Below are 27,837 nucleotides of genomic sequence, written 5' to 3' on the forward strand. Positions count from 1 at the left end.
TTGGAGCTTCGTTGTCTTCTACAAGTTTGCCTTAAGAAAAATCTAACTCACTAGAGTCTATCTTTCTATATATGAAATCGAATATCTATAGTTACATTCTCGATATAAACCTGAATCTTACCAATACTTAGGAAATAAAATAAATATGATTCTAAGTTAATTAATAATATAAATAATATTTGAAAATAAAGAAAACCATTTCCATTTTGATATGCAAATTAATGATAACATTTAAATATACTACTATCTAAACTTTATTAATGAAACTAATGTGAGACTGCGTCGTACATTTCCCCCCTTTGAGTTATATATTAATGGACAGGACAATTAATATATTACTCACAGATACAATACTTAAGAACTATAGTAACTATGTAATGACTACTTGACAAATTAATATTCCTAACTTATTTTCAATAATAACATTGACAATACATACATATATAGCATACTGACGATATAGAATTTTTGATAGATACGATAGTTTTAAGATATGTACATTGATTTTTTTTTTTTTTTTTTGTACCAGACAAGACTATCTCATGTCTGTTGCTCGGATGTGTTATCTTCCTTTTCTTTGTCTTCTCTCAGATGGTATTTCTTTAAGAGAAATGTATTTCTGAATGTAGTACCCTTTGAATGTGTGTGACGCAAAAATCTTTATAACCCTGTATCTCTAATTGATTGTCTCAACTTCGTTACGTTATGTGTGCTCGCAATTTTTTTTAATTCTCTTTACTCTCTTGTATCATTCACGAGAAACTCAAATATATAATTTATAAAAGAAAGGTTTATCACTTAGAGACTGTAAGACTTCCAGTGTGGTAGAGGCTTGTTTCTTTGACCCTAATTTATTCCATCTATGCTCAACTGAATCTCCCATTTGCTTACTCAGCTACCACCAACGGATAATTATACTCACTAGGTGCTTTCTTGATAATATTAAAAGCTAACCACCGATGAATTTCATTTTGTATCTGATTTTTGTACTTAAGAGGAAATGGATACATTTTTGATTTTATTGGTGTAGGATCTGTAAGTTCTATCTTATGTTCATAATTTTTCATTGTTCCTGGCTTTTCGTCAAAAATGTCTATGTGTTTTATTAACACGGACGCTAATTTACCCCTTTGTTCATTAGTGAGATCTTTATAGTTATTTACATGTTCATAAATATCTTTCTCAGTGGCCTTTGTGTTGATTTTCTCCCATTCTTCGGGAGACAACACTCTTTCTTTCAGTTCTGTGGGACTTGGGAATACTCTTTTACCCAACTGCAGTGTGGGGTCACTATCAAATAGCCTCGCCTTTGAATTCCCCAATCCTACCTTAGGAAACTGTATACTTTCTACATTCTCTCCTATGTCACTTTTCTCACTTAACTCACTAATAATGCCACTTTGCAATGATTCCTCTAATTGTCTAAGAACTAAATCATCACTCGATATTTCTTGATCTCTAAAGTTAACTTCAATATAGTGGGGTCTTTGTAATATCAACAGCGCTCTTGAATAATCTAGAATAGCAGCGGATTCTACGAAAAATTGGGATCCTAATATCACATCTTTATTTAATCCTTCTACAATGATGCCAACTGTATAATAAGTTTTCCCCTGTACAATAACCTCAAGAAGAGTTTGACCTTTGACCGTGGCTATCTTCTTACCGAACGCTGAAGTAACTTTTATGTTATTTGCTTTTAAAAATGGTGGTTGTGTTTGGCTACCTAGTATCGTTTCAAATAAGTTGTTATTTATTGCGGATATACTTGCTCCAGAATCTAACAATGCATTTACAGATTGAGCATAAATATTTACATTTATCTCTGGTAAAACTACTACATTGTTTCTCACAACTGGGTCGTCTTTTGTATCTAACAGATTATCAAAAATTCAATTTGCCTCATTAAATGTTTCCCTCTCTAATTCTACCTTTCTACCATCTTTCAATAACAATGAAATAGTGTCTTTAGTATTACTTTCAAAATTTTGAGTACTATTTATTTCTTCGCATTTTACACATTTTATTTTCATTCTCCTCAATACTTTTAACATATGTTTCATTATCGTCTGCCAAGTCAGAACTATTGTTTGCGAGCACACACAGGGCTTTATTCGTCTGTTGGATATCAGATGTTCTATTCACAAGTACTACATCCAACTTTCCCGCTGTATGTGCTGGAAAGCATCAGTTATTATAATGAGGACCACCTGTCACACTTGGTGCATTTTGGTTAGTTTGGTAACCTTGTCCTTCGCTATTATGATAGGTTTCTAGCAGTTGTATTTGTTGCTCCGGAATGTAGTTGTTTTGATTTCTACTTCCATTCCGTGTACTGTTGTTATTTCCCCTTCTCGAACCTCGCGGTCTCCTGTTGTTTTGTCTATTTTCAGGTGAAGGGTAGCGCTCATTACGGGGTGATTGACCTCCTTCCCTTCTCCCGTTATGACCTGAATTTGGGCTCTCATTACTATTGCCTCTATTGTCTCTCTGTTGCTGTCCTCGTGTGTAAGGGACATTCCTTCTATTATTCCTACGAGGGTGTGTGTCTACCCTCTCAGAGGACACTTGCAACATATTCATATTTCTACGAGGAGGAAATCTATCTCGGTCGTAATGAGTTGCCTGTACTTCGTTCACAATCGCGAGTAAATCTGTAAGAGATTGTGGTTTCGAAGCCACTAAGGTCCTAAATATATATACTGGAAGTTTTCTCGGTAAGAGTTTCAATAAGCAAGATTCGTCTACAGGAGGATCCAATATTGAATTTTGATGTAGGATGTTCAACAGAAAATCAGAAGGATTTTTATGAACCTTATTGTCGAATTGAACTGTTAACAAATTAGCTCTTAGTGTAGCCAATCGTTCCTGACTTAAATACGTTTCTCTAAATTTAATCACAAACTCTTCATACGTAACAATTTTCTGACGCATGACTTTGAACCACGAAAGTGCTGGCCCTTTTAACGTTCTACTAATGAATGACAAACGTGCTTCATTAGGTACACCTGTTAATGCGAAGTAATTGTCTAAGTCTAGCAAAAAGTTATATGTTTGGGGTTCGTCCTCTGTACCCTGATAATTTGGAAGGCTTAGATCACGATGAATAAAAGGGTTGATGACTGTCGACAACTGTGCTGTCTGATTATCGAGTGGTGAAACAGAGGATGCAGGTGGTGCTATGCTCGGCGAAATTGTTTCATTAGGAATAGTACGTGAACATGAGGGCATAGCCTGTTCTGGTGGAATGCTAGTGTGTGAGGAGACTTCTACGCGATTTGACTCAATGATATTTAATCTGGCAGAAATCATTTCTTCTATGGCCTCTACTTTTCCAGTTATTCTCGAATCTACACTCTCAATACTGTTTCTTAATTCATCCGTTACATTCGCGTGTACAGAAATTATGTCACTTAATTTTGTCTCTACTTCTGCCCGATTTCTTTCGACATGACCAATAATATTATCACCTTGCTCTTCTAAAGATCCTATCTTATTTCCTAGATCATTTCTAACTTCTTCTAAATTTCTAGCTGTCTGGTCTAAATTTTCAGAAACTTGATTTACTGTTACATTTAATTGTTGTACGGTGTTCTCTATATCGTTATGTAGTTGTTGCTCTGTATTTTGTAGTGACCTACTCAGCCTAGATTCAAGCTCTTTCTGTGAATGTTCTAAATCCCTTCTTGTATTTCTCAGTTCTTCATTTGTATCTTCTAGCTTACTAGACAATGCACTAATTTTACTATCTAACTCCTGGTGAGTTTGTGCTAGTTTAGAGCCCAACTCTTGCACCTCTTTCCTAATTTCGGTTTTCAGTTCACGCTGTAACTCTTGTTGAGATCTATCTATCCTACTATTTAATTCTTGCTGAGATTTATCAATTTTGTTATTTAATTCTTGCTGCATTTGCATCAAGAATTGCAACACTGGGTCTGATGAACTAGTTGTGTTTCCTATCCCATCTGTCTCATTGCCTACTTCTATGTTTTCGTCTCTCACTTGAATTTCATCTCCCTGATCTCCTACTTCTGTAAATGACATACTTTGCGCTTGTTTTAAATCTCTAAGTTCTTCATTCATCTTTCTGCTTTTCAGCCTAGTCAAAACCATCAATTCTAATTAATCTAATGAGTTCACTAATAAAAAGGAAGGAATCTCTATTTTATCTAAATGTTATCTCTATAAAATTATCTCCCCCCTTCAAGTTTACAACTTCTCAAGTATTATATATAAACACATTTCTACACACATTTTACTTTTATATCAATTATGTTTTGGAAAGCATTTGGGACAAAATAAATACATTGCACGAGAATTTTACTAATCTTTAAGTAATCACACACTCGGTTATATGCTAGGATGTGAACAACAGTGCGTAACCTGCACACTTCTTGCCAAACACGTAGGGTGTTAAAACATTTAAGTAAAGAAATGATCAACGTGGTTAAGCTCTCACACATGGATGCCAAAATTATGTGATTGTACAGAGCCTTTGCCTGTAATCCTAGCATATAATATGGCTACTACGCTAGGTGCCAAACTAATGTGTAAAATAACTATGCACACAAGCGTAGTAATTGCCCTTACGCTGGGAAGCCAAAATTATGTGGAGTGCAGGGGAGGAAAAGAGAAATCTCTGTATGAAACTCATATGTAAATCTCTCTCTTACTACCCCTTTACTTACAGGAATGTTGTATCATCCAAATTTAAAGAAACTCAAAAGATATGCCAAATAAAATAATAGAAATTACTGAAATTTAGATAAAAGTCGGTAGAGCTAAGATAAAAAAAAATATAATATATATATATATATATATATAAATTTCTATAATGCCATTCCTGTAAGTGTGAGTTCCTTATTTAAAGTCCTGTAGCCCCTTTCGGACTTTCTTTGATATGTGGACTTACGCATGAGTTATCTGCCACCTTGGTTTATCAAAGAATAGGTGTGTGATTACCTTACTAGTTTCGAACATCTGATATTAAAGAGCATGGAATCCAGCAAACCTGCAAGAAACAAACAAATTATTCTGGTACTTACCATACCAGCCGAAATTCCGTTAGGGAAGTTGATAACTCCATGTAGTTTAATAAACACTTTTATTATAAACACAGCACTTAATCACTTAAATCACAACACTAAATTGATATCGATATAAGATATGCTCACAGTTGAACTAAAATAATTTAAAAAAAAAAAAAAAAACTTATGATTTTTTTTATCACTAGTTCATAGTTAATAATATGTATTTGTATCTATTGCACAGTTCAGCTTCTTTAATTTCCACGTAGGTGTGTCCGTTACTTTACAGCATTAATCACAATTTTAGTGTCTATTCTTTCATGTTGATAGTATTCTTTTAAAACGGTTTCCGTAGCATCCTAAGGTAGATTAAGTCCTTGGTACCTGATTATAACTGAGTCCACCACTGTGTAACCACTTCAAACTTGGTTATAGTTGCACTTCTATCTCTCTCTATCTATATATTTTAATGGTTTGTTGCTGCATACGTAAGATATATGTATTCGTTTCCAGTGTGTCCGATTGGATCTAAAAATGCATATAGTCTAGAAAACTGACACAGTTTATTTAACTTATTTTGAACACCAATGGTGCAACTTATCGCACTTAATTAAGTTCACTTTTAAAATAAATATATGCACTTATCTTCCGTTGCAACTAACACCGTTGAACATATAGTGTTCAGGAAAATAATTATTTTCACACGAGCAGCAACTTCACAGACTCGATCTAAACGCCAACTGCCTTGTTCCTCTCCAGAATTTCGGTTTTGTAAAAGGGGTTTGACGCCCAAGAGTCGTGCTTCGCCTCAAAGCTACTGGCTTTTCAATATAGATAACCTTTTCTATTGTCTATCTACCTGCTAACGGAACTTTGCAAGGAAGTATGTTTATTTTTATTTACATTGACTTTATACGCAAATAATTCACTTCTTATAGATTGTCACGTAATTTCGAATCAAGCACTAAAATCTGCATTCTTTGGCCTTTCATTAGATACCAAATATGTTATAGTCCACTTCTGATATAACCTTAAAATTTTGCATTTAAAATAGGCCGGTTAATATATTTTCACCACTTGACATATGTTCTTTTCTTATGTATGTCTAGTCACTGGAGCCCTCTAGCGGAAAGAATTAACAATGTCACTGACAACCATAATAGTTCGGAGTTTTCTGCTTCCGCGTGACAATTATACAAATTATTAATTATAGAATGAAATTAAACATACATCTACTTTACTTACAAGTATATACATATCTTTGCTACCATATACATATGTGGTATGGAGTTGTCATCCTCTATTAACTTTATTTGAAACAATTTCTTAGGGTAAGGATTCCCAGTTCCGTCTGTCCCCAGCAGAAAGCCAAAACTCCACCCTCCAATACCAGATAGTACTTGTTATTTTTATTTTTCTTCACGGCTGAAAGAAAGTTTTATGATACGATATACGGAAGGACGGAAAAGGTAAAACAAACAATACGGGTACGCGTAGCTTTCCAATACATAATTGACTCTTAAACACACTAATTCTTACATATTTTAATTATTATTAGTATTTGATATTACAAACTGCTTCATCTGGTAAACCTGGAACGAATTCACAGCCTGTTTTGCTAGATTCGCTACGCCAGCTCGAATTCTTGTGAAATCGGCGGTCAACCCAAGATTTTAACACATCATTGTCCTTCTGTTTTTATATCTATGTGTTAAATTTTGACAATAGACAAATATCAGTCTTTCTGTCGCCTTTTCGGTAGTGTTACAACTCAGGGTGTTTTATGTTTTTTTAGTTCTATACAGTATTCTTATAGCTGCTTAACATAAATAAAACAGTAATTTTTAGTTTCAACTCACAATATAGTTGGCTAGGCTGACCAAGCATAGGTGACTGACCTTTTGGAGCTTCGTTGTCTTCTACAAGTTTGCCTTAAGAAAAATCTAACTCACTAGAGTCTATCTTTCTATATATGAAATCGAATATCTATAGTTACATTCTCGATATAAACCTGAATCTTACCAATACTTAGGAAATAAAATAAATATGATTCTAAGTTAATTAATAATATAAATAATATTTGAAAATAAAGAAAACCATTTCCATTTTGATATGCAAATTAATGATAACATTTAAATATACTACTATCTAAACTTTATTAATGAAACTAATGTGAGACTGCGTCGTACAGAGTTTTTTTTTTTTTTTTTCATTTCACTTTGACGGAAGAACTTAAGGGAAGGGGAAGGAGGAGGAAGATTTGTAGAAATAAATAAACTTAATAACTCTTTAATTACTGAACCGTTCTCGAACAAATTTTCAACCTAAATGAAATTCGAACCGAGAGTTTTTGTCATATCACTTTCACGGTGTAACTTAAGGGAGGGGGAGAGACATTAATAATTATCGAAAATGACCGATATTTGTGTCGAATCTATAGATTTTGGGGTCACTGAGATGAACAAGACACTTCCGATGCCGTGCCTCGCAACATGGGGAGGGGAAGAGTATATAAAAATCATCGAAAATGATCGATATCAAAGTGCCCTTTAGTAATGGTAAAAAAATGACTGACTAACATGACATTATATTTTCTTAGTTTAACTCAGCGAAACAGATAATTGATGCTAGTACTTCCTAAATCTAATATTTACACTTTTTTACTCCGATATATATATATATACAATAAGACTAGAACTAGTTGACAATTTGCGACAGTGTTTCATAAAAGAAAAATAGTAAGATTTGAACTATCATTAGGAAACAGGTGTCATCTATAAACGAAGCTAACAATACTTGCCTACTCACCCACCATAATTAATAACTGGGTCAATGCGTTTTCATCAACAATTAACTTCTTCATATGTGAATAATTCTAGAGATGAAATAATGAAGTGTTTAAAATCAAATTAATCTAGTTTAACAAATGGCTTTACATCGGCAGAACTTCAACTAGTATTAAATAACTTAAAGGAGAACACTGGATTTGATTATATCAGTTACTGTTACTATAAGAACCTGGCAGACACTGGTAAACAAGAATTACTAAATTATATCAATATCATTTGGAACAAATCAAAAGTACTAAATTGTATTAATTGTTCCCATACAGAAAAGAAACTCTGTGTCATGTCCCACGGTCCCTAGGCTAAAGGAGACGGTGATGATGAGAAATGAATGCAATGATGGAGTGAATAAAGAGGGAGGAAACGGTAGAACCCTGAGAAAACCCATGCACACGGTGTTTGTCCACCACGAATTTCACTTGGGCGAGCTGGGATCAAACCTAGAACCCTAGGCACTAGAGGGTATGTCCACGGAAATAGGGACAAAAATTCATGAAAGAAATATAGTTATAATTTTTAATTAAGTTGTTCTTTTGATAAAAAAATATAGTTGTATGTAGCTGGCATCATTAAATTTTTTTTCAGAGAATTACTATTTTCTTATTTTTCCGTAGGTTACCTTTCATCTACTAAGTTTTAATGTTGATTATATTATACAAGTCTTATTTATTATCACATAGGTCTTACTTTTTTTCTGTCGGTATCCCAAGTAAATTTTCATATAACTGATGAAACCTTTTCTTAAAGTAAAGTTCAATGTTCAACTTAATTAAACTGTGCTTATTTCAAATTATTATAAATGTATGTTGCTTATTCTTAATAACAAAAAACCATTGACAAATGTAACGTGAGTTACCCGACTCTGTGCATATTCCACTAAAATAAGTAGTCATAAAATGTAAATAAAAATTTAATATTTTTGTCATAATTAAATTGTGTGTGTCCCTATCGTACATAGTAATTTTATGCACATAGCTATGCCAGGACAAAAGAAAATGTACTAAAAAATCTCAGGTTTTGAATGTAGGGAAAAAAATTGTAACGTGAGTTACTATAGTATTTTCTACATCTTAAAAGTTAGAACCAAAACCTTTTTTTTTTTTTTGGTTATAATTATTTAACCCATAACCAAAAATGTAAAATGCAACAAAAGAGAAAATAAAGACCAAAAGAGCTTAAGTAACGGCAAGGTCATCCCAAGCACCTTTTAGTAAGTCATGAGTCACATCAATATCGAAGCAAACAAATGCCAAAATTAAATAATATGCTGTTATCAATTCTAAATTATCGATATTAAACAAGCTTTTTATTACTACAAATAACTTCGATAGATTTCGTTGTGACACAAGTTACAAGAAGTGCAAAGCAAAATCTTCATGGCGAGTCGTGACTCATCTTCATCTTCGAAGCGCATTGATTCCAAAATGAAGAAATTATGTGCCATTTGAAGCAAATGAAGAATTCAGCGTTATTTCGTTACTAGAAATCTCGATAAATTTTGTTGAGAGTCACCACACGGGAAGACCATCACAAACGCTTTTTAATGAGACATGACTCACTTCTATATTCGAAGCGCATCGATTCCAAAATGAAGAAATTATGGGCCACTTAAAGGAAATGAAGAACTCAACGTTATTTCATTACTAGAAATCTCGATAAATTTTGTTGAGAGTCACCACACGGGAAGACCATCACAAACGCTTTTTAATGAGACATGACTCGCTTCTATATTCGAAGAGCATCGATTCCAAAATGAAGAAATTATGGGCCACTTAAAGGAAATGAAGAACTCAACGTTATTTCATTACTAGAAATCTCGATAAATTTTGTTGGGAGTCACCACACGGGAAGACCATTACAAATGCTTTTTAATGAGACATGACTCACTTCTATCTTCGAAGCGCATCGATTCCAAAATTAAGAAATTATGTGCCATTTGAAGCAAATGAAGAATTCAGCGTTATTTCGTTACTAGAAATCTCGATAAATTTTGTTGAGAGTAACCGCACGCGAAGACCATCAAAAACGCTTTTTAATGAGACATGACACACTTATATCTTCGAAGCGCATCGATTCCAAAATGAAGAAATTATGGGCCACTTAAAGGAATGAAGAACTCAACGTTATTTCATTACTAGAAATCTCGATAAATTTTGTTGAGAGTCACCACACGGGAAGACCATCACAAAAGCTTTTTAATGAGACATGACTCACTTCTATCTTCGAAGCGCATCGATTCCAAAATGAAGAAATTATGTGCCATTTGAAGCAAATGAAGAATTCAGCGTTATTTCGTTACTAGAAATCTCGATAAATTTTGTTGAGAGTCAACACACGCGAAGACCATCACAAACGCTTTTTAATGAGACATGACTCCCTTCTATCTTCGAAGCGCATCGATTCCAAAATAAAGAAATTATGGGCAACTTAAAGGAAATGAAGAACTCAACGTTATTTCATTACTAGAAATCTCGATAAATTTTGTTGAGAGTCACCACATGGGAAGACCATCACAAACGCTTTTTAATGAGACATGACTCACTTCTATATTCGAAGCGCATCGATTCCAAAAAGAAGAAATTATGGGCAACTTAAAGGAAATGAAGAACACAACGTTATTTCATTACTAGAAATCTCGATAAATTTTGTTGAGAGACACTACACGGGAAGACCCTCACAAGCGCTTTTTAATGAGACATGGCTCACTTCTATCTTCGAAGCGCATCGATTCCAAAATGAAGAAATTATGGGCCACTTAAAGGAAATGAAGAACTAAACGTTTTTTCATTACTAGAAATCTCGATAAATTTTGATGAGAGTCACCACACGGGAAGACCATCACAAACGCTTTTCAATGAGACATGACTCACTTCTATCTTCGAAGCGTATCGATTCCAAAATGAAAAAATTATGTGCCACTTAAAAGAAATGAAGAACTCAACGTTATTTCATTACTAGAAATCTCGATAAATTTTGTTGAGAGTAACCGCACGCGAAGACCATCACAAACGCTTTTTAATGAGACATGACACACTTATATCTTCGAAGCGCATCGATTCCAAAATGAAGAAATTATGGGCCACTTAAAGGAAATGAAGAACTCAACGTTATTTCATTACTAGAAATCTCGATAAATTTTGTTGAGAGTCACCACACGGGAAGACCATCACAAAAGCTTTTTAATGAGACATGACTCACTTCTATCTTCGAAGCGCATCGATTCCAAAATGAAGAAATTATGTGCCATTTGAAGCAAATGAAGAATTCAGCGTTATTTCGTTACTAGAAATCTCGATAAATTTTGTTGAGAGTCAACACACGCGAAGACCATCACAAACGCTTTTTAATGAGACATGGCTCACTTCTATCTTCGAAGCGCATCGATTCCAAAATGAAGAAATTATGTGCCACATAAAGGAAATGAATAACTAAACGTTTTTTCATTACTAGAAATCTCGATAAATTTTGATGAGAGTCACCACACGGGAAGACCATCACAAACGCTTTTCAATGAGACATGACTCACTTCTATCTTCGAAGCGCATCGATTCCAAAATGAAGAAATTATGTGCCATTTGAAGCAAATGAAGAATTCAGCGTTATTCCGTTACTAGAAATCTCGATAAATTTTGTTGAGAGTCAACACACGCGAAGACCATCACAAACGCTTTTTAATGAGACATGACTCCCTTCTATCTTCGAAGCGCATCGATTCCAAAATAAAGAAATTATGGGCCACTTAAAGGAAATGAAGAACTCAACGTTATTTCATTACTAGAAATCTCGATAAATTTTGTTGAGAGTCACCACATGAGAAGACCATCACAAACGCTTTTTAATGAGACATGACTCACTTCTATATTCGAAGCGCATCGATTCCAAAAAGAAGAAATTATGGGCAACTTAAAGGAAATGAAGAACACAACGTTATTTCATTACTAGAAATCTCGATAAATTTTGTTGAGAGACACTACACGGGAAGACCATCACAAGCGCTTTTTAATGAGACATGGCTCACTTCTATCTTCGAAGCGCATCGATTCCAAAATGAAGAAATTATGGGCCACTTAAAGGAAATGAAGAACTAAACGTTTTTTCATTACTAGAAATCTCGATAAATTTTGATGAGAGTCACCACACGGGAAGACCATCACAAACGCTTTTCAATGAGACATGACTCACTTCTATATTCGAAGCGTATCGATTCCAAAATGAAAAAATTATGTGCCACTTAAAAGAAATGAAGAACTCAACGTTATTTCATTACTAGAAATCTCGATAAATTTTGTTGAGAGTAACCGCACGCGAAGACCATCAAAAACGCTTTTTAATGAGACATGACACACTTATATCTTCGAAGCGCATCGATTCCAAAATGAAGAAATTATGGGCCACTTAAAGGAAATGAAGAACTCAACGTTATTTCATTACTAGAAATCTCGATAAATTTTGTTGAGAGTCACCACACAGAAAGACAATCACAAACGCTTTTTAATGAGACATGACTCACTTCTATCTTCGAAGCGCATCGATTCCAAAATGAAGAAATTATGTGCCACATAAAGGAAATGAAGAACTCAACGTTATTTCATTACTAGAAATCTTGATAAATTTTGTTGAGAGTCACCACACGGGAAGACCATCACAAACGCTTTTTAATGAGGCATGACTCACTTCTATATTCGAAGAGCATCGATTCCAAAATGAAGAAATTATGGGCCACTTAAAGGAAATGAAGAACTCAACGTTTTTTCATTACTAGAAATCTCGATAAATTTTGATGAGAGTCACCACACGGGAAGACCATCACAAGCGCTTTTTAATGAGACATGACTCACTTCCATCTTCGAAGCGCATCGATTCCAAAATGAAGAAATTATGGGCCACTTAAAGGAAATGAAGAACTCAACGTTATTTCATTACTAGAAATCTCGATAAATTTTGATGAGAGTCACCACACGCGAAGACCATCAGAAACACTTTTTAATGAGACATGACTCACTTCTATCTTCGAAGCGCATCGATTCCAAAATGAAGAAATTATGGTCCACTTAAAGGAAATGAAGAACTCAACGTTATTTCATTACTAGAAATCTCGATAAATTTTGTTGAGAGTCACCACACAGAAAGACAATCACAAACGCTTTTTAATGAGACATGACTCACTTCTATCTTCGAAGCGCATCGATTCCAAAATGAAGAAATTATGTGCCACATAAAGGAAATGAAGAACTCAACGTTATTTCATTACTAGAAATCTTGATAAATTTTGTTGAGAGTCACCACACGGGAAGACCATCACAAACGCTTTTTAATGAGGCATGACTCACTTCTATATTCGAAGAGCATCGATTCCAAAATGAAGAAATTATGGGCCACTTAAAGGAAATGAAGAACTCAACGTTTTTTCATTACTAGAAATCTCCATAAATTTTGATGAGAGTCACCACACGGGAAGACCATCACAAGCGCTTTTTAATGAGACATGACTCACTTCCATCTTCGAAGCGCATCGATTCCAAAATGAAGAAATTATGGGCCACTTAAAGGAAATGAAGAACTCAACGTTATTTCATTACTAGAAATCTCGATAAATTTTGATGAGAGTCACCACACGCGAAGACCATCACTAACTCTTTTCAATGAGATATGACTCACTTCTATCTTCGCAGCGCATGGATTCTAAAATGAAGAAATTATGGGCCACTTAAAGGAAATGAAGAACTCAACGTTATTTCATTACTAGAAATCTCGATAAATTTTGTTGAGAGACATCACACGGGAAGACCATCACAAGCGCTTTTTAATGAGACATGACTCACTTCTATCTTCGAAGCGCATCGATTCAAAAAAGAAGAAATTATGGGCCACTTAAAGGAAATGAAGAACTCAACGTTATTTCATTACTGGAAATCTCGATAATTTTTGATGAGAGTCACCACACGGGAAGACCATCACAAACGTTGAGTTCTTCATTTCCTTTAAGTGGCCCATAATTTCTTCATTTTGGAATCGATGCGCTTCGAAGATGGAAGTGAGTCATGTCTCATTAAAAAGCGTTTGTGATGGTCTTCCTGTGTGGTGACTCTCAACAAAATTTATCGAGATTTCTAGTAATGAAATAACGTTGAGTTCTTCATTTCCTTTAAGTGGACCATAATTTCTTCATTTTGGAATCGATGCGCTTCGAAGATAGAAGTGAGTCATGTCTCATTAAAAAGTGTTTCTGATGGTCTTCGCGTGTGGTGACTCTCATCAAAATTTATCGAGATTTCTAGTAATGAAATAACGTTGAGTTCTTCATTTCCTTTAAGTGGCCCATAATTTCTTCATTTTGGAATCGATGCGCTTCGAAGATGGAAGTGAGTCATGTCTCATTAAAAAGCGCTTGTGATGGTCTTCCCGTGTGGTGACTCTCATCAAAATTTATCGAGATTTCTAGTAATGAAAAAACGTTGAGTTCTTCATTTCCTTTAAGTGGCCCATAATTTCTTCATTTTGGAATCGATGCGCTTCGAAGATGGAAGTGAGTCATGTCTCATTAAAAAGCGTTTGTGATGGTCTTCCTGTGTGGTGACTCTCAACAAAATTTATCGAGATTTCTAGTAATGAAATAACGTTGAGTTCTTCATTTCCTTTAAGTGGCCCATAATTTCTTCATTTTGGAATCGATGCTCTTCGAATATAGAAGTGAGTCATGCCTCATTAAAAAGCGTTTGTGATGGTCTTCCCGTGTGGTGACTCTCAACAAAATTTATCGAGATTTCTAGTAACGAAGTAACGCTGAATTCTTCATTTGCTTCAAATGGCACATAATTTCTTCATTTTGGAATCGATGCGCTTCGAAGATGAAGATGAGTCACGACTCGCCATGAAGATTTTGCTTTGCACTTCTTGTAACTTGTGTCACAACGAAATCTATCGAAGTTATTTGTAGTAATAAAAAGCTTGTTTAATATCGATAATTTAGAATTGATAACAGCATATTATTTAATTTTGGCATTTGTTTGCTTCGATATTGATGTGAATCATGACTTACTAAAAGGTGCTTGGGATGACCTTGCCGTTACCTAAGCTCTTTTGGTCTTTATTTTCTCTTTTGTTGCATTTTACATTTTTGGTTATGGGTCAAATAATTATAACCAAAAAAAAAAAAAAAAGGTTTTGGTTCTAACTTTTAAGACGTGTATTTTCTTTTGTCCTAGATTTGCTGTATCATATAAAATGACGATATTTGGTAATTATCTGTATAAATATGACAGCTTTTAAGTTTATTGTGGTTAGTATCCTTCAAAATATACGTCATTACGTAACGTGAGTTACCATGGACATACCCTAGAGATGAACGCTCTACCACTGAGCCACCGTGAGCTTGCATACAGAAAAGAAAAATAGCAATACAAGTTCGATATAATTACTGACAAATAGCACTTATTACTTGTTCACTTAACATATTCGGAAATCTTTTCCTTAATCGTAGTTTCTAGGGTGTCTTCCCACTTGCGACAGTCCTATTAGCGACAGGTGTTAACTGTCCTATGAGCGACCGATTCGATCTATTAACTGGCCTATGGGTCACCGATTCGTTCGTACTAAGATCATGGAAAAAGAAAAGGTTCTCTCTTCTTTAACTTGTTTTATGCTAATGTGATTTAGAACCTAACAAAATGTACTATGAAAAATTTCGCTCTACCTGAATTTAATACGTGAAAATGCTCTCGTTACATTAAAAATCGTTTATATGTTTTTCCTAATATTATATTTTCGAATTCATTTCTATGAATACATTGACTCTATCAAGGGGAAAACTAAATATTTAGAGTAGCTCCGCCTTTGTCCATGATTCTAATATAATTAAAAATTTCATGTTAAAATGATACGGAGCATAAGTTTAGATTGAATGTGTTTATGGCATAAGAAAGAAATCAGGAGGAGGTAGGGGAGCCCGAAGAAAATTTTCTAGGGAGGGGCATCTGCATGGTTGCTGTATCACGTCTGGTATATCTGGTATTTAATATACGTAGTTTGCTATATTACGTATATCTACATTTTTGTGAGCCAGGGGGGCGACCCCTGCCTTCCCATTGGGCGCCCATGGAAGAAGGTATTCACCATTTGAGGATATCAAAGAAATCTAAAAGCACGGTGTATTCGAAGAAATTATTACACAAGTTACAAATCTTTCGCAGGACTTAACAGTTCGTCTAGTTATAAGGGATTATTTCAGATTGCTACACGACAAGCTTTTATGTATAAGTCAAAACAAGGGAGGAACGCAAATTAAGCAATTAGTTTACGTTTTAGTAGTTTGCAATAGGGGGAAGGTAGTTTAGAGGTCGTTTACCTTTTGGATTGTTTAGAGTGAACTGCATTCTAACTGGCGGAATTGGTTGAGAATAGACAATCAGATGTAAGGGATCTCAAAAGCTGTCTTTTATCATTGACTTTTTTTTTTAATTTTATTCATATAGTCTTAGGAAGTCTAAAAAGTAGATAGTTGGCGAAACTGTTACACGTTTAAGTTTTTCAAAATAAAATATATTACTGTGCTTAATGAGTAATTAGATTTGAATCAAATTAAGTACAGAAAACAGACCTTATGAAGAAAGGGGATATTACAACAGGATTTTTAACAATTACGTAGGAATATACCGGTACTTTTCATGAAAATATCCCTGTTGTCTCGTTAAGTTAATTCATATGTTTTATGTCAAATCTAATTCAATATTAAAATAAGTTCTATTTGCACTCACAGTAGAGGAAAAATATATTTGACGAACAGTATCACTGGCACGTACATATTTCATACCAAGGTTGTTCGGACGCTAATAACGCCAGAGGCAAACATATTTTAGGAGAAGGAATCATATCATCTTCTACCATCTCAATGTAAATGAATCGGTCGCTCATAGGACAGATAACAGTTCCTGTCTCTAATAGGGCTGTCGCTTCTGGGACTAATTCTTTTCTAGCTTGTTGAACAAAGCAAAGCTAATGTCGCAGGATTCCAAAAAAAGATGTTCAACGTACGATGCAATAGAACTATTAATTTTAGATATTAATCAAGCTTTTATTCAAAGAAAATTTTTGCTATCAATAAGCATAGATATTCGGAAAACGTACGATTCAGTTCAATTAGACTTGTTAATACACAAATTATACCAAATTAATTTATCTTCAAAATTCATAAAGTTTGTACATTACGTTCTCATCAATAGATAGGGGTCTAAGTATATATGAAAATCAACAACTCTTGTAACAAATCTAAGCTAACTTCAGTAGGACTACTGCAAGACAATAAGCTAAGCCCTTTTTTATTCACGATATACATACTGGATTTACTAGATATTTTGCCAAGATACATAAAATTTTACACTTTCGCAGATGATGTAATTCTATGGTTAACTACTTCAGATCAAGGCCAGGGACAAAGGAAACTAGAAAAATTCCTACAAATCTTATATTCCAGGACTTTATCAATAGGAATTGAAATTAATTGAAAAAAGACTAAATATATCATCTTCACTAGGAAAAATAAAATGCATCTGAAGAGAAGTTCACAAGTAATGTAAATCCATGATATATAGCTACACAATAATTCAGATATCCTATAAACTATATAGAAATCCTGTAAGACGGCTAGCCTGGAGAAATCATCTCAAGCACTTAGCGATCAAATTAGGCAACTATCGTCGAATAACAATTAATTTGAGCTCATAAAAATGGGGTGTGAGCAGCTCACACTATTGAAAAATATCATCAAACAGTACGTGTGTAAAATATTGTACGTTAGTGCAAGGGCGCCCATCAGGGGGGAACAAGGTAGGGCGCTCCTAGAGGAAACTACTTCAGAATATCGAAAATCCAATAGAATTTTCACATTAGTTACAGCAAAATTTGAAACTATTTTTGAAACGTCGCTTATACTTGCTCCCCTTGGAAACCACAACATGGGCGCCCTTGCGTTAGTGTATATTTCACAGAAACGCTTACCTAATTTTACAACAAATTTGTAAATATCCAGTATCAATTATCTAAAATCATTATCTGAATCTAAATTTTGTTCTCGAAATGCTGTCCTGTCTTTTCTCTGTAACTACTTTGAATAAATGGTGTGGTATCATAGATCATAGTAATAAATGAATTCCCAAAGATTTTTTTATAGGAATAGAAAGTTTTTTTCTGAAAACAACCAAATAAAAATACTGCATTACATTTCTTAAATTTTATCGAACATTGTTAGACAGTACTAAATGTTCTATGAATTGAGTTGATTTTGAGTTTAACGTTCCTTTCAGCAGCGAGGCTATATGAGACGGGACCTACTGATTAACGTGGAATCCGAACCACATGAGCTCCCGACGGCTAAATATTCTATGAGATCTGAATGTTTCCGACATTCTACGACATTATGCCGCATACCTAGTGGGACGAAAGACGAACCTTAACAGTACACACTGTGCGCACAAATAGACCACATTGGTCGTTATATTTGAAATTTGATAATTGCATAAATATGGTTGAAGTTTGTTATTCCAACGTAGTTCTGGGTGTTGACCAACCAACAATTTGCCAGCATTCATCCAACAACTTCAACCTGACACTCGCAATTACAATCTTAGTTTTTCGTAGGCGTTACGTTGCCAATTCAGTTGTTTGACAAATGCTCAGCAATTAGAACCAGAGATGGCGTGGGTCAATGAAAACTTGAACCATGACCCACCACCCACCGTGACCCGCCAAAACCCATCGCAGGGCCGGCGCGAGGGGGGTTGAGCCGTGCCACCGCCCAGGGCGGCACGTCTAGTGGGCGGCAAAATTTGGAAAAGAAAAGAATAGTGTCAAAATATAATGGTTCGTAATAGGCCCACATGGAAAAATAAAATTGAGTTCCCTGAGAATGTAATTAAACTTACTTCACTCACATTCAGGAAATTACTCACTCAGGAAATTCAGAGTATTTCCCCTCATTTTCAATGATCAAACGACTAGCCACAGGTATCTCGTTCATGATTTCCCTTGCAGCGGCGTAGATAAGATTTTCAACTAGGGCGGATAAGATTATCAAGTGTCTTTGATTTTTTTTTTTCTTTCTATTCAGCAATATTCTAACGCTCCACTCCAAGTACGCAAAAGGTACAATCCCACTTGAGACAGGCGGTTCTAGCCTACAACACCTAGAGACATTTAGGTTCTAGCAGTGAGTTTTTAACCAATTTACAAATTCTTCATATCTTATCAACAATATATATTTTAGAGAATACGTTATATATAATTGTTTTTATATTTTAGCAATATAAATTTGACAGCGTCATGGCCGAACACATTAAAAAGGACCATGGGAGGGCAAAATAAATACCACCATTACTAAGGAAAAGATGTTCAAAATGAAATTATTCCAATTCTTAGTGAGTAAATTGAAAGCAAAATACTGTCTTTGTTGAGAGCTGCAACATATTATAGTATAATACTAAACTGTATACCAGATATTTCTGGTACAGAGCAAATGAAAACAATCGTTTTGTACAAATTGTATACATACAGTAATGAAGAATGCCTTGTAAAAATTTGCGAACATTTTCTTGGTTTTGTACCAGTAACAGACACCACTGGTCTAGCACTGACAGAAGTAATAATTAAACAGCTAAAGGAAATGAGCTTCCTATCGAAGACAAGAAGGGCCAAAGATATGACAATGGTTCCAATATGAAAAGCAAACATTCAGGTATTCAGAAGAGAATACTAGAAGTAAATTCCCAAGCCTTTTATGTTCCTTTACTAAACTTTGTCGCTAACGACGCAAGCAGAACACCTCAGTCCACCGTTTCATTTTTTGTATAGTTAAAAAAAAGTTTATGGCTTCTTTTCTGTGTCAGTTCAACGTTGGGCCATACTAAAGGAACATATTAGCAGCCTCACTTTAACCCGTAAGTACTCGCGCCCTTTTTGTGACACTGATACTAGCGCGGGGGCCCAGTATACCCCCAAATTGATATTTGTTTTATTACAATAAAAAAATATTTTTTTTTTAATAATTCACACAATGTAGCGTAACTCTAGACATGTTTTTAAAAGTATTTGCTGCAATCAGATTTTTTGAACTCATTTTGAGACATTGTTATATTTTTTCATCAAGATTTCTGTCTAGCAACACAAAAACAAAAGTTACCTGGTTGGGGGGTCTGTGAACACCCCGCGCGAGTACTTAAGGGTTAAAACTATTCAGCACTACACGGTGGGAGAGCCGAATTGATGCTCTAACTCCACTTAGATATCAAATACGAGAGATTTATGATGCCTTACTTCAAATAAACAACGACAATAGAACAGATAGAATGGTTGCCTGCGATTCTCTATGTATAGCAAACCAGCTGCGTGGCTTTACTTTCTTTGCTCACTCGTTATTTGGTATGACTTCACTCCACATAAACACAGTAAGCAAAAGTCTTCAAACCATTGATTCTCATGTTTTGGATGCAGTCGGATTTCTTCAAAATATATCTAAATACTTTGAGAGGAGCAGAAATTATCCAAAGTTTCAACCTTACTTAGTTGATGCGATGGAGTTGGCATCAGCATTAGATATGGATGTTCCACGGATAGGTAGTGCAGTGCAAGCTCGAATCGAAAGAAGACACAGCTTCAGTACTACGAGGCAGAGGATGAAGCTATTGAAGATTCACAAATAAGATACAAGATCGATTTTTATTACAAACTTCTAGACGTGATTGTGTTAGCTTTAAGAGAAAGGTTTGGGCAACTTAAACATCACAGCGAGTATTTCGATTTTATTTACGATATAAGTAATCTTAAAGATATGCCACCTGAACTTTTGTCTGAAAAGTGCCTGCATTTTAATACGCGAAGAATCGAAAGATATTAACCCCAGTGATTTGAAAGACGAACTGAAACTATTATCGGCTATAATTAAGCCTAAATGTTCAACAAAAGAGACTAAAATTAATTAAGGAATATGACTTTGCTTCCAATGTCAGTGTTGCACTTATGATTTTGTATACCTTACCAGTAACAGTGGCAAGTAGAAAAAGAAGTTTTTCGAAACTTACTCTAAGATTATTAAAAACTGTCTACGTTCTTCCATATCTTAAACACCCTTAGATGGTCTACTGACGATATCAATGGAACACGAATTGGCTGAAACATTGGACTACGCGAATGTGATAAAGGAATTTGCTCACATCAAAGCAAGAAAAGTTTTTTCAATTAAACTAAGTAAAATTTGTGTTTTTCTATTGTGTCTTTGTACGCTATAAGGCTTAGGCTAATCACTTACTTTCGCCGTAATATTTGATTCACTATATTATCGTCATGCTTCACATTATTGGAAACACATTTTGATATAAACTAAGCTTAAAAATTAAAATTCTTAGTCGGACTAAAGCATATATATTTTTAAATTTTCTGTATGCCCTGCTGTATATCACGTACAGCGAAATCAATCATGCTGAATATTGTGCCATGTATGGAGTCGTTTAAATATTACGTAAGCATTCGAGAGAGGTAGTTCAATTTTTTGTGTACTTTTCCTTTTCATACATGTTTTTAAATATGGTATCTTACTTTTTCTTAATACCTGAAGTCCTCTGTCAAAATAAGGTTTGCGGATTAAAGAGGCGGCATTTGAAAGTACCGCCCAGGGCGGCAAAACTGCTAGCGCCGGCCCTGACCCATCGTAATCAACTCTGACTCATGATCCACGCCCTCCTTTCCACTTGTAATAGAACAAGGCTGTGAAATCATCAGAAGTCGGAGTTTGAATTTCTACGATCAATCGCTCAAGCACCACTCTGTTACAATACCGGTGGATCTGGGCTTTACGATATAAAATGGTAAAGTGTTTGTCATAGGCCATATTACGATGAATTTCAATTTAATTATCATATATAATTATTTCCCTGTTGAATTACAAATACTTTTCAGCTGAAAATAGGATGCAATATGAAAGTATCAAATCATGGTAAAGTAGGCCAACGTAAAGGGGGGGGGGGCGGAACAACGTAAAATTCGACTGTCTCGAAAGCTAAGTAGTAAGTCCTATTGCTATTAGTACAATTACAAATGTCAATATCCAAAAGCACCTGAAGTTCTTTTTTCACTTAGATATACTCATCAGTGGTAAGTGAATAAAAACAAATGAAAAGGAAGAAAATGAAGGACTTGAAAGTAAAACATAGACAAATCCAGAGTGGGTCATGTCCTGTTGACCCACCGTCCCATTCACAAATCTTGACCCACTCCATCTCTGATTAGAACGTAGAACAACGAACATGAGCAGTTAAAAGTGTTCCCTTTCTCACTATGTCTATGTGTTGCTTGGGGGAAGAGGATTGTCGGTGGGTGTACACGTGGGTGTTGATTATTTTTTCTCATGAAGAATATCTTCATTGGTTGTGTAAGCAAACATATGATTATTTTCCTTCATATTTGGAAAAAGTATTTAAAATCACTAAATATTACCGTTTATGTTAAAAGTGCAGTAATATCAATATTAAATTAAATGTGACAAGCCTATCGCAGGTGTAGTATCCACTTGTTCAAGTCGAAACTCTTGAAGTTATAAACAAGCGCAGCAGATGCAGCGCTTTCGGTTTGAGTAGAAGTTATTAAGAGTTATTGTAATATGAGTTGCTGTTCATAGATGGCGCGCAGATGTCATGGTTTAAGAGTATTGACAGCATCATTTTTAAAATATTAGCAGAATTCACATTACGAAGTAGGAATTTCAAGTTTTCTATCAGAGGCAACCGATCTGGTTCAACTGACGTATTTTACTCGATCTGGTTAAAAATTCATCTAGACAATAGCTGAATTACCATTCCTCACAGCCATGACGACATCAGGAAATGAACAAAGAGGACGGGCACCCCCAGTTGCTAAATCTACCCCGAATGTATCTTAAGATATGTTATATTTTAATGTAATAATAATAATAATAATAATAATAATAATAATAATAATAATAATAATAATAATAATAATAATAATAATAATCATCATCATCATCATCATCATCATCTCCACCTCCAAAATCCCTCAGCCTCTCTGCTTACTCCCTCCAGAAATCAAGCCTAGGTCGTCATTGATAGCAGCGGCATTAAGAGGGAGGCTCCAATCACGTCTGAAGAAAATTTAGATTTTTTGAGTTTTCTTTAAATAAGAAACGAATAGCAAATATAAGAGAGACCTTTTGTTAAATTACGTATTAGAAAATCATTGTTTCACAATATACGTAGATCTAGCAGAAAAAGTGAGAGATACGTATTAGCCTAAGATTTCGATATCGAAAATTGATATCAAGAAAATATCGAAACTTGATTGTTATATCGAACTATCGAAAATGAAGAATTGACAATATCGACATATCGATGGATGTTATTTTCATACCAATATTTTGATAAGATAGAACGATATATCGAAATGTCGTAAGTCTCAGTACCTAGTCAGGTCAAATTGTTAAAAGGGAAATCCTAGAATATAAAGGTTGGTTATTGACATAAACTGTACGTTGTGTCTTCAGAATTGTAAGGTTTCTGGTCGCTTTCTAGTTCTTAGTTCTTGAAACATGTCAGTGGGTCTTTTTACATTTCCCGCAAGATTTAGGGATTTGAATTCAATTCAAAAAAATATAACAAGTAATTTTAACTGCTATGCCCATTATTACAAACTTAAAGCAATTCTTGGATTGTGTTGAGCGCACTTGGTGGGACCTACGCACAAGGGCGCCGATTTCTCTGTAAATTGGGGGGGGGCATTCAGATGCAGAAGACATAAATATGGGGTTTTAAGAAAAATTGCATTCAAATTATTGCAAAAAATATTGTATATTCATAAATACAATGCGAGGGTCCACATGAGCTTCAGGGGGGGTGGGGGGGGCACGGGTCCCTCGCCCCTCCAGGATCGGCGCCCTTTCCTACGTACATGGTTAATTATCAGCATGGTTGGGAATAGCAAAACTAAGTTGGCCAAAACATGGCCAGATTCTTATGTTTTGCCGCCCCGCATTCCGGCGTTCCACAATTTAACACAATCAAATTTATGATTTTTAAAATAAAGTTACAGAGAATGATTACTTTTTATTTTTACAATAAACACTGGGGCAATAATAAAACAAATTCCTTTTGAGTTTTTGTTTGGTAATAGTGCGAGTATTCGAACACCAAAAATATTACTAGAACGAATAGAATAATTGTTTTGATTGATGAAATGTTTACTTCTAGTGTATAATAAAATAACTGTTTTGATTCTCTCTTTTTTAAATTCACACGGAAATATTAAATTGACAGAAAAGGAGAAAAAAACGTATTATGGAACGGAATAAGAAATTTTGTTTATCATATTCATCATGTTCATTATTATTATTCACCTTATTCATTGTTTCCGTTTGCTTCTTAATTTTTCGTCCAACCTGTTCCGATAGGCCCAGACCTAATGACCTAGTGGTAAATCCGGCCCTAAACCCAACGTTGGTCAAGCAAAGCAAATATATCGTCATTTATCCAGTAATTTCGACATTGTAGCACCAATCTCAATTTTATTTCCTTTGTAGAAACTACGTTGGCAGTTGAACTGGTTAGGAAATGCTCGGCAAAGCGATCAATTAAAATGTAAGGCCAACGTTGGTCGTTGGGCAGCCTACCATTTGCCACTGCCAGACTTACGGGCACATTACGTTATGTTTTGCGTCAACGCCACGCAAAATTTATGTATTCGTTTCCAATAGTCGGCATACCAATGACTCCCCCCTTTTTATGTATTGCGTTGTTGTACTCAAAAGTTTGCGAAGACAGCTACATAATGTGACCCCTAGTTTCTGTGCTGCTTGGGCAAGGTTGTGAAATTATAGGAAGTCCTATATAGAACTTTATTTTCTCATTTAATGTCCAGGCCAAAAATAAAATTGTGAGAAGTACTAACATTTAAAAATTACTTGCCAAATGAAGAAAATATAATGCTGTGTAAAATGTAAACGAAATGCAGACGTGTTCTACATTAATACAAACAGAGGGTCATTAGTAGATTTTTTTCCAGTGTCTACGAAATTAGATAGTAAATTAAAGACTCGTGTCGGGAAATGTTTTTCGGCACATGATTTACTCACTGAAGAGTATTTCGATACAACAAGCTACCATATATTCTGTAACATGGTCGAGTATATGTTAAGCTTTTATGTTTCTACGTTTTGGCTTCAAAGTATTTGAAATGAGATGAAATTTTGAATGAACGGATTTCGATTCGAAAGTACGAATAAATGAAAGTAAATGACAATGAAAAATTGACATACATATCAATTTTTTCATATATATCTTTCGCATTGGCTTTTCACTTTAAGAAATATCCACCAGGGAGCAGAGAAATCAACACTTTCTGTTCTGATTCTCGTCTGTGGCTATGGCTCTCTATACACTATGAGATAAATCCTAGGAAATATCTTAGGATTTATTGTAGGACAAATATTAGGACATATTTCGTAGGAAATCCTACCCTTTTGTGCCATACATATGAAGATTTTTCCTGTTTCACATCCTCCGAAGAGGTGCCAGGTCTCGGCCAGCAATGTTTTCCAGTGCCTTCCGTTTTGCATGTCTCTTGTGGTAGAGCGTTGACTTTGTATTACACAAAAATGTATGCTCCTCGTATGCACTAATAAGTTCGCAAATAGCATCTCTGCTGGCGGGAAGAAAACAAATTTGTTTTCACTTTATCTTACTTGATGTCGCTTAAATCGAAATCTTACGAATTTTCTTTTCGAAACAGTGTGTGTTCTAAACAAGAAAAATCTCATAGGATTGTTCAGAACATAGAAAATTACATCCGATGTGATGCCATGCACGATGAGATTTTGACTCTAGGAAAAATCTAAGATACTTCCTAGGATTTATCTCATAGTGTATAGCGGGCCTTAGAAGCACATATGCTGGATCCAAGTAAGCGTTGTCTGGATTCGAAGTGATGCAGTTTGCAATGCGGAAAGTGCCTATAGAAGGAGCATTTTCGATATATATATATATATATATATATATATATATATATATATATATATATATATATATATATATATATATATATATATATATATATATATATACGAGTAAAAAGTGTAAATATTAGATTTAGGAAGTACTGGAATCAATCACCCGTTTCGCTGAGTTAAACTAAGAAAAAATAATAGGTCTAATATGTCATGTTAGTCAGTCATTTTTTACTATTACTAAAGGGCACTTCGATATCGATCATTTCCGATGATTTTTATATACTCTTCCCCTCCCCATGTTGCGAGGCACGGCATCGGAAGTGTCTTGTTCATCTCAGCTACTGAAAACTATGAATTCGACACTGATATTGGTCATTTCCATCATTTTTATATATCTCCCCCTCCCCCAAGTTATGGGGCTCAATTTGGATTTAAACGGCATCAGAAGTGTCATTGTTCATCTCAGCGACCCCAAAATCTATAGATTCGACACTAATATCGGTCATTTTCAATTATTTTTAAATGTATCTTCCCCTCCCTTAAGTTACACCGTGAAAGTGATATGACAAAAACTATCTCTGATTCGAATTTCATTTAGGTTGAAAATTTGATCGAGAATGGTCCAGTGATTAAAGAGTTATTAAGTTTTATTTATTTCTACATATCTTCCTCCTCCCTTCCCCTTCCCTTAAGTTCTTCCGTCAAAGTGAAACAAATAATAATAATAATAAAAAAAAAAAACATCTCAGGCCCGAACCTCATCTAGTTAAAAATTTGATCGAGATTGATTGTTTGGTTCAAGAGTTATTAAGGTTTATTTCTTTTTTATAACTCCCCTTCTCCCCCTCCCCTAAGTTTTACCGCCAAAAAAGTGAAACAATAAAAACACTTCCAGGCCAGAACTGCATCTACGACAGAAATTTGATCGAGATCGGTCGGGTGGTTCAAGAGATTAAGAGTCACAAACATAGTCACTTTCAATTTTATAATGTAGATGAGAATGATCCAAATATTATTTTTAAAAATTGTTAGGTCTGCATGATCAAAATGTTTGACTCTGAATTCAAAGACAAACCTCCATTTGTTGCACATCAAACTCATGACTACATATGTGTAATATATTCCACTTCTAAATTTTTATTTATTTTTATTTAAATTTTCATAATTTTTCTCATTTTATATTATGTATGGTAATTATTCACACATATTATGGCGTAAGGTAATACAGATGAGTGAAGTGGGCAGTGGCGTCTTTATGGTTCTTTAGAGGAAAACTTATCTTCCACAAACGTTATATAAGTTCTTCAAACGGCAGAAAAATAATGTTTATTTTGATACTAAATAGCAGTATAACAGAAACTTGGAACTATAGTGCAGAATTACAATAAGTTGTCATGAAAATTGCAATTTTACAGTAAAAATAACATAATTCATATGAAATAGGGGCATAGGAGTAAAGCGTTGTGACATCATAAAAGTCGCTTTCATTTTTATATACAGTGTGTTTGAAAAAGAACTCCCTAGTTTTAATGTGCCCTAGAATCTGTACAAAGTGACATACACTATTCTAGTTTGTGGTGTTTGATTCATCAACTCCCCAAGTTTGGCTCCCCTGCAGTTGGCAGGTCTGCTTGACCTTGAGACGGCACCAGTGCTGTTTTTTTTTTTTTTTTTTTTCTCCGTTTCCTATGTTTAGTCCAGGCAGGCGTGCAGTGCAGAGCAACTCAGCAACAATGTGTGCTCCGCAAAAGAAAGCGCAATGTGTTATTTGGCTTGTGAAAACTGAGTCAGTTATAACGGTTGTGTTGTGTACAGTGAAAATATCAGAGACATCAATCATATACGGGAAAGAATCGTCGCGGCGGTTGGGACAGTTACATCTGAAATTTTGGTGAATACATGGCGAGAAGTGGAATATCTCGACGTGTACAGCGCCACAAATGGATCCCACGTTGAAGTCTACAAACAT

This window comes from Thermobia domestica, chromosome 7 (genome assembly GCF_964235325.1).
Source record: "Thermobia domestica chromosome 7, izTheDome1.hap1.1, whole genome shotgun sequence".
NCBI classification, from domain to species: Eukaryota; Metazoa; Arthropoda; class Insecta; order Zygentoma; family Lepismatidae; genus Thermobia; species Thermobia domestica.